The sequence below is a fragment of the Microtus oregoni genome, unplaced genomic scaffold, assembly GCF_018167655.1.
Source record: "Microtus oregoni isolate MIOR12 unplaced genomic scaffold, Mior012 000030F_ref0000283, whole genome shotgun sequence".
Taxonomy (NCBI): domain Eukaryota; kingdom Metazoa; phylum Chordata; class Mammalia; order Rodentia; family Cricetidae; genus Microtus; species Microtus oregoni.
Genome location: NW_024543089.1, coordinates 13,695,544 through 13,704,992, shown reverse-complemented (window position 1 = coordinate 13,704,992; position 9,449 = coordinate 13,695,544). Strand labels below are relative to the sequence as shown.

At 39.9% G+C, this 9,449-nt stretch overlaps 1 pseudogene; it reads right to left on the bottom strand.

The window, feature by feature from the left end:
- Nucleotides 1-7,948: 7,948 nt before the first annotated feature.
- On the bottom strand, nucleotides 7,949-8,808 carry LOC121465361 (annotated as a pseudogene).
- Between the last annotated feature and the right edge of the window lie 641 nt (nucleotides 8,809-9,449).

Genomic DNA, 9,449 nt, shown 5'->3' with positions numbered 1-9,449 from the left:
AGTCCTTACAGAAAATATTTTGTGGTGGTTGACTATCACATGCTAGAAGCTAAGTGCCCTTTGCGGACGACTGCACTGATACCTCTGATTTCTTGCCAAATCATTCAGAATGCCGCAAATCCATTAAATCTCTCCATGGGGAGGGAAAAAATTCCCGCGTCCTAGAGAGAATTTATGAGTTCATTTCAATCACCCCAAATGAAAGCCACCCTTAATATTCATTAGAGATTTTACGGTGGCAATATGCATTATCTATTCAGATGCCCCTCTGAAAGGCCAATTTCCCTTGAAACTCTGCATGGCTCTCAGCCACTCTGTGGAAACAATGGCCTATGTCCAAGTGGAATGGGGGAAGCAAATGGATGACATTTCCCTATCCACTGGTAATGATTCCATTAAGGCACGATGGTGGCGAGGAGCTCCTGAGTTTCAAACTCAAAGGGCAGAAATGGGAATATGCTGCCATGCCATTGTATCGCTTCTCTGCTGCCATCTGTGACCGTATGTCCTAAAACCAGTGGGGCTTTCTGGTTGACATCACAAAAGATGACTTTTAAAACTGACATTTCCTTCATTTAGAGGCATGCATATTCTGGGGACAGAGTCTGTGAACCTGAGCATTTTCTTTAATCTCTGTCTCTTTTCGACCATTGCTCAAGCCACCCTCGTCTTTCGTCTCTTTTCCCCTCCACGCTGTTCTCACCTGTGTTGCAGTCTTTTCAAATGCAAGCTTAATTACTTCCCACCATACCTTTAACAAGCAAATAAGAAATCATCAAACAAAAGACATCATCTCCACATACACCGCTCTCTACAGTTTTTAGAAGACAAACAATAAAATTCAGGGAAACTTGCAAGGTCCAGTGTGTCCCTTTCCTCAGTCTTACTTTGTGCCTCATCTAAGACATTCCTTGCTCATCCATTCTGACCATTTTTCTCCCATTTTTATTTTGTGCTAATTAAGGTCAACTCATTAGATTTGAACTCAACTAACCATATCATCAAAGTGTTTCCTGATCCCATCACTAGGTCAGATATGCCCATTAAAGACCTTCATCGAACCAAAGAGAAAGAATAACTATTATCAGAATTACTCCTTAATGTTTTTGTGTGAATATTTTCCTTTTTGTCTCATTTAAATTGTGAATACTCATGTTTTTATCCTTATCTGGAACAGTGTGAATATTCCAGTTGTTGAGCAAAAGAATAAATAAGTTTTTGCTTTTTATTTTTTTTGTACATTGAGGGTCCTTTTTCTGGGTGAGATGTAGCCATGGCTTTGGGTTGGGCTTGAGGTTAGCTGTAATAAGGGCATATTTCTAACCCAATTATTCACCAGTATGGTTGTATTTAATAGCAGGAAACCATGAGACGCATAAAGATTGCACACTGAATATTCATAAGGAATTTTAGAGTGGATTCAACTACTTGTTTTACAACTACTCAGGAAGGAAAGGGAACATGAATTTCTTTCCTTCATTTTTCATTCTCCTATGAAAAATACTGTTATGACCTGGAGTTATATCTTTACCCTGAAATAAAATATCATGAAATGTGTACAACATCAGGCTATGATAAAGTAGATGATTTTTTAAAGCTAAGTCATTTTACATGTGTAAGACATTGTTAATGCAATGACAATTTGGGATGTCAGAGGTGTACAATCGTGAGACCAGCAGGTTCTCCAGTTTTGTGTTCTGAATTCCCCAGTGACCAAAGGCATAAAGTCACTGGAGGACTCTGGAAAAGCAAAAACAACCTTGTTTAATATTTACTCTGGACATTGAGGGTCAGGTCATTCTGTCTTTATTTTTCATGAGAAAACTGGATAAACTATAGGAAAGAATCATGAAAACTAGCAAAAACTAGCAATGTATATTCAAAGCAACGTTCTGGCCCGAGATGCCGAATTGCTGAGAACTGTGAACAGTGTACCCGTAATAGGAATTATTTTAGACATCTTTGTGGCCCCACATCTAAGAAAATATCTAATCTTTCATAGATGTAATGTTCTTGTTCAGTCCCTTCCAGCCAATATGTAAGAAACAGACACTGGGAGACATCAAGTAATTTACCAATTCCATAAAAATAATCAGACAGATACACTTCAAAGTCAGACTCATTGTCTCCATATGTGGAACTCACATTGTGTCCCTTAATGCCATGTTTATCTCCATTTAATGCATAATTAAAGGAAATTTAGTTATATTGAAGTTTAAATTAAGATTTGGGTTTAAATTGGTACAAGTTCTCTCATCATCAACTATAGAGCCACAGTTAATTCACTCATTTTTATTTGGTTCAATCTTCCCATCTGTAAAATGGCAATGAATTTTGCCCAATTCATAGAGCTAATTAATATAAGATGGGGGAATGCATGTTTTTCCTTGAAGGCAGAAATTCTGTTCAACAAGATCACAAACGCCTATGCCGACTTTGTGTGTTCGCCTGTTTTATTTCATTACACACTGCACATTAGGAATGAATATCTTCATTTATTACAGTTTAGTACAGTAAGGAAGCTAACTGTACCTCAAAAATTATGAAGCCGCACTCTTTACAGAAACCTTTAGGTTCTTAAAGGTGTTATCTTAAAACCCAGCTCTGCCACCAGTTACTATATTGTGTGAATTATTATTTAAACACTTTGAGCTTCATATTTCAGTCGCTGAAATAAGGCAAATAATCCCACCTCACTGCTTCCTGGCCCAAATGAAGTGTTGGTGAAAGTCACTGAAAGCACAAGTAAGTGCTTCCTCTTGAGGCTGTGACTATCATCGTATCAATTCACCCATGTGATCAGTACTAAAGAGCACAGATTCAAACCATTCAACGTCGCAGTGGTGTGTACGCATGTGCACATGTGTGGTAGATGATGCTGGGACTGGAGGGATCTGGCTGCATTACAGTGCATGCAACTACTCTTCTGTCCCCTTCTCCAGTTCACCGTAGCTTCTTTCATTTGTTTTTCACTCTCACACATATACACACACACTAACACACACTCTAACACACATGGACACAATTATTTTAAAATAGTTCTCTGAGTACCATGGCCCATCTTAGCTCTGAAGAATGAAAATGTTGACACTTCAGTTTTCATGGTCAGCAAGTTCTAGAAAGAACACGAGTGAGGTGAATTCACATGCATGGTTGCTTGTTCTGTCTGACCTTGTCTGAGTTATAACCGGTGTTGTATCCAGAGAGCAAAAGGGAGTGGGAAAGACCTAACAGAGAAAGTATATAGTCTGTCAGGAAAATATAAAAAATAAAAACTCTAAACCCCAAATAGCTTGTGTAAAGGAAACCCACACATATGTGAATAGGGCCAACAGCAGTCATTTGAAAGGAGGGCGAGGGGGAAAGCTTCGCAAGCATAGAAGGAAATCTTTAGGATTCACCATCAGTATGTAGACTCCCTTCCTCGTGTACCATTATATTACAAAATGTGAGAAGTGGAAAGAACTTAGAAGCTCTTGACGGTCCTGAGCATGAGCTAGAAGCTAAAAGAGATGAAATAAACTGACCCCAAAGAGATCCTACTAAGTGATAAAACTGAACTCAAATTCAGTTGATTTCTGGTTGAAAATTTGATTCCTTTCTATGGTAACACACACACACACACACACACACACACACACACACACACACTTTGCCCCTGTCCTTACCCTGTTCAGTAACACTGAGTTAGGAAATTTCTGTGTCATGAAGACAGTTTGGCAGTACATGCTTTGCTGACTCCACACAGCATGTGAAAGGTTCACGCCTTCATCCTTCTCCAGTCCCAGAACTTGAAGTTCATCTTCCGTGATCTGCTTTGGTACTGACCACACAAGACTGCTCAGCTCTAACTAAGGAACTGCAGCTTTCCAGAGGCTAAAGAGCATAGCTGGGTCCACTTCACATTGATGTTCATTGTCCTTATTCCATTTGAGTCAACAATGAAACTGATTTCAACATTCTTGTCGAAGTCAAATTATAGTTGCAGTTAATTATGATGAATGCTATCCATGTCATTCTATGTTACCTTCAGAAAAATATTATTGTACGGAATATCAGCTCCACTTTCTTCTTAATTTAATGCAGTTGTAAAAGTAAACAAGACATGGTGGTGTGTGTCTATGTGTGGTGGGTGTCTTGTGCTGGTCCATAATGTCAACTCTGGGGATTCTAAATCTCCAGAGAGGCAAACCTCTTGGCATGTCTTTGGGACTGCTTCTTGGATTGCTTAACAGAGGTGGAAGACTCCCTCTTAAGTGGGTGGTACCATTGCATTGAGTGAATGAAAAGGAGAAAATTAACAAGGACCAGCATTCATTTCTCTCTTTTTTGACTAGGGACATAATAGACCAGCCGCCTCATGCTCTTATGTCCATGACTTCTCTGACTTCATGCTGTGGGCCCTCAAACTGGAAGCCACAATAAACCATCCTTTCCTTCCTTAGGTTTCCTTTTCTTGGGCATTTTGCATATCAACAAGAAGACTGATAAAAAAAAAAAACAGAAAGGCAACCCATTAGGGAAGAAAGTCTAGGTTTTTTTTTTTTTTAACCAATGATCGAATTTCATCACAGATCTGTTTCTTTAGCTAACATCCATGAGGATTTTGTGGTTGAGAAGTGCCAAATTTCAACCCAAAATATTACAATGGTTTGAATGTTCTATTGTTATTTCTCAAATATCTAGTTTAATAGTATCTCTATTTATCTGACTTGGAGAATAATACTTCACACAAGGCAATTACATTTTCTTGCTTTATCTTTATTTCTTATTGTAAAAGATTTTTCATTAGAAATGACATTTAAACATTTTGTACACATTTAGATATTACTGGCTTCAAACTCACCTAAAGAGTTTCCCATATATACCAATGCAGTACTTTGAATTTTAAGTGCTTCTTTCATAGGCTTACTTTTAAATAACATAAAATACATTTGCACATCTGGCTAGATCTTTTCCAGGGTTACTTTATATACAAATACTACAGAATATTTGCAGCCCATTGAATATTTACCCGAAGTAATGTTCTGAGTTCTTTAAATGAAATAATATAGAGTGGCCGTTATAAATATGAAATAGTGGCTCATTCACTTATCACACAATCACACCCACATTCTCCTCACTTCCCGCCTCACACACTGAGCAGCTCCCCAGCATGCTTGACAAGAATTTGGTATATAAGAAAAGAGTGAAATGGATGGACATGGTATCTTTTATCATTTTCTCTTGGGTAAATGCTGATTCTGCCTCCATCAAGAATTATATTGACTATAGTTAAAAATTTGTCATGTAGACTATTCATAGTTAGTGCTTTGTTCTTGCTCATTTAAAACTTTTAATATTACTTTTAGAATCTTTGTTTTGAGGTTCATTAATTTCAATGCTGAGTGCAAAAAATGCAGTTATCTTTTTGTATCACATTTTCCATTTTTCCATTTCAAAATCCTCAATCGATATTATCATTTACAATGCCTTCATATTTACAAGTTCTCCAAATATATCTGCAAAACTACTCTTTCCTTCATACCATAATTCCAACATAAAGCAAAGTTTAATGCTCTGCCAACAAAATATTTTTGATGCCTTAGAGTTGAAAGTTGGCATGTTAGACTATGAGGAATTATTCACTGAGGTTTACACCCTACCTCCTTCAGACAGATGTGTAAGCTATCTTCCTATCATATGTTAATATTAATTAGTCAAAAATAATCTTTTCAATAACACCACAGACATTTTGGGTAGGACCTAGTATCACTAAAAAGAACACAAGTCCGCAAGTCCGTGAAGTTAGATTTGCTCTTTTACGTTCCCCATCTACCTCTCTGCTGTCTTTGTGTAGTCCTCTTCTATAGGATTCCTTTTTGCAATGGTTTTTAACTTGTAGGGATTTCCTTGAATTCTTAATTATTCATCCAGTCATTTAAATACTTAAAAAGTCATCAAATAAACAGAAATGAATGGTAAAACCGAGGAAATAGTTCATTTATTAAAAATTGGGATTTTTGTGCGAATCATACAGGGGCCTGATAAGAGGGCATATTTGATGAATCAGTTTATCCCTAGCCCTGGAGACATTCAGGGGACTCTTACACTTTTGCAAGGTGACAGTGGCCTTTGATGTGCACTTCAGGATTATTAGTCAAGTGAAAGTGTTCACTTAAATTGGTTGTATTAGATTTCTTGTCCTTGATAAACATAGGTGACAGAAATAACTCCAGGGGAAAGGTGAGGTAGTCCATAAAGACTGTGAAGGCGTGGTAGAGCAGTGTACTGCATACACAGCAGCCAGCAAAGACCCGAGCCACTACATGAGGGAGGGAGGGGTCTTCATCATCTTCCCTGATTGTGTCATGTCTTTATAGTCTAATAAAAGTTTGCATCCACCAATGCATAAATCATTGATTAAGTGAGAATTCTCATGATCTGATTATCTCTGAAACTGCTTTTACAGACGCACCCAGAGGTGTGTTTTACTTATCTCAAGACCGTCAAGTGCACCAGATTAAATGTCAGATAAATTAATCAGGTAACAAAGTGACCTGTTGGTTGGAGATCGGGTAAAGATCAATGATTCGAGAAAGGATTCCCACACTTAAAGAGCAGAGGAACTAGGAGGACAGCAAGTCACTTATGGTGATCTCTTGAGAAACCTTGCACATTTTTAAGAGCTCCCTCAATAACCGCAGAAGAAGACTAAACCGACTTACCTAACATACCTTCTTCTTCATAGACCGCAGGCTTTCTTTACAGTCTGTATATCTGAGTACCACATAAGATAGGACTGTGCGTTCTAAGAATACTTTCATATGTTAATTATTTCAGCTTATTGTTTCCCATTGCAGCTAGTAAAATTAGTTTTGTTCATTTTTTTTTTGTTGGATAGCTTTAGCATAGATCCTGTTCTTCACACTGAAATAGCTTCATTAAAAATATTCCCATTATTCACACTTTCTGCTTGTTGTACTATTTCGGTGAGCTAGCTTATGCATGACATACCACTCCTACCAGACTTTCTCATCCTCAGATACCTTCACACGGTGCTTTATTTTTCTTGCTTCAGATACTCTCTTGGAGCCTCACCTATTTGACTTTGCTTGAGTGATCAGTCTCTTTTATTTTCAGTTCTCTGCCCTTCCAGATTTGGAGTCTTTATGGCTTTTCACTTCACTTTCTATCCTTTCTGACTTCTGAATTCCTGCTTCCTCAAAGATCATTTCTTGCTATTACTTTCAAAACATGTTGCACCGTTTCGATAAAAATAAGTTCCAGAATATTTTAGCCATGTGTTCTAGTTTGCTTTCTATTGTAGCAATAGACATCATGAACAAAAGCCCTGTGGTGGGAGGAAGATATTTAACTTGTATTACTACATGGTAATAGTTCATCGTTGGGGGAAGTTGGGGTAGAATGGAACTGAACAGAAATGATTGAGGAATGCAGAGTATTTCTTTCCTCTGTGGCTCAGCTATAGCTAGCTCTCCTGATAGCAACACCCACAGTGCAGTGAAAGCTTATACACGAATCATCAGCTAAGAGAATCTCTTACTGACTTGACCATAGACTAGTCTGATGAGGCAATTCTTCAACTTTGGTTCCCTTATCCAAGAGGACCTAGTGTTGTTCTCTTGCAACACTACAACTCCCAGTGTTCCCCTGGGGACACATTTTCCAGAAGCCTTTGCATCCTCCATTAAAAGCAAGGACAAGCCACGAGTTCGCCCCTTCCTTCCTTCCGCTTTCCCTAGTGTGTCTGCACGGTTTCCCTTACCTGTTGTTATCCTTCCCCCTCCCATTAAAGTGTACCACGTGGGACCGCCGCGTGTCTGTGTCTTTTCCTCGCGTAACCCTCGTTTAACCCGCAGGAATTAAGAACAACACCTAGGTTGTGCCAAACTGTAAGGACAGAAGTGTATACAGCTCACTTTTTTTTTAACAGACTTAATTCACTTTTATTTTCCTTGTATAAAAACCCTTATGTGGTGGCCACAGCTGGAGCCTGGGTCCTCTGAACAGAGACTCTGGTGTGGGTTTTCACAAGATGGTCAGTGAATTCCTGATAAGGAGACTTGGTGAAAACAGTCTCTTTCCAGAGGTCAGGGGTCAGGTAGCTGTAGGTCTTAGAGATGGCATCAAAGGTGGCCTTGGCAAACTTGCCCAGGGTGGCAGTGTAGCCCCTGGCTGATGTGTAGCAGTCATCAATGCCAGCCATCATCAGTAGCTTCTTGGGCACAGGAGCAGAGACTATGCCAGTGCCTCTGGGGGCAGGGATGAGACGCACCAGCACAGAACCACAGCGGCCTGTCACTTTGCAAGGAACAGTGTGGGGCTTGCCAGTCTTGTTCCCTCAGCAGCCTCTCCGCACAGGGACAATGGAAAGCTTGGCCAAGATGATGGCCCCTCGGATGGCAGTGGCTACCTCCTTGGAGCACTTGACACCGAGACCTACGTGACCATTGTAGTCCCCAATAGCGACGAAAGCCTTGAACCTGGTCCGCTGGCCTGCCCTCGCACCGGCATGATCTTCAGAACCTCATCCTTTAGGGAAGCTCCCAGGAAAATGTCAATAATCTCAGATTCCTTAATGGGCAGGGAGAACAGGTAGATCTCCTCTAGGGACTTGATCTTCATGTCCTTAACCAGGCGGCCCTACTTGGTTACGGGAATCCACTCCTTGTCTTCAGCTTTACCTCCGCGAGCCCCGTGGCCCCTCAGACCGCTGCTGAATCCTCCGAGGAAGCCGCCATGGCCTCCTAATCCTGGGCCCCCGGGTCCTCCGGGCCCTCCCGCTGCACCGGCGTCATCCGCCATTTGGTGTTTTCCAGAAGAAGAAGAAGCTACAGCTCACTTTTTTATATCTCAATCACGTCTAGTTCTTTTTGAAATTACATTTTTTATGTTTGTATCGCATGTTGGTCCTCTGTCTCTGTCTCTCTCTCTGTGTTTGTGTGTGTGTGTGTGTGTGTGTGTGTGTGTGTGTGTGTGTGTGTTCATGAATATGCCACAGTGTTTATGTGGAAGGCAAAGGACAGCTTGTGAGAATAAGTTTTCATGTTCCTTCTTATGGGTTCAGGAATTAAACGCTTGCAGTCAGGCTTGGTCCTAAGTGCTTTTACCTGCTGAGCCATCTTTTTCACCCACATTTTTTTTCTTAATGTGATTAAAAAAAAAACATATTGCTTATCCTTTTTATCAATCTGAAAAAGTCACATAGATTGCCAAACTTATGTTTGCTCTTATAGTAATATTCTACTACAGGTAAGTCTCACCTTTTTGGTAACATAAAATCTCTTTGCTTTCTTGCCCATAGTCCGTTTGGAGCCTACAGCTGATGATTCCTTGTTTTCCTTTCACATCTTCCAAGCTCTTAGTGTTCAAAGCACTGTAAGTACCCTTCAGTCTCTCTTCTGAATTGACTTGAAACACTTGGCTTCAAGCATCGTTTTGGGTTG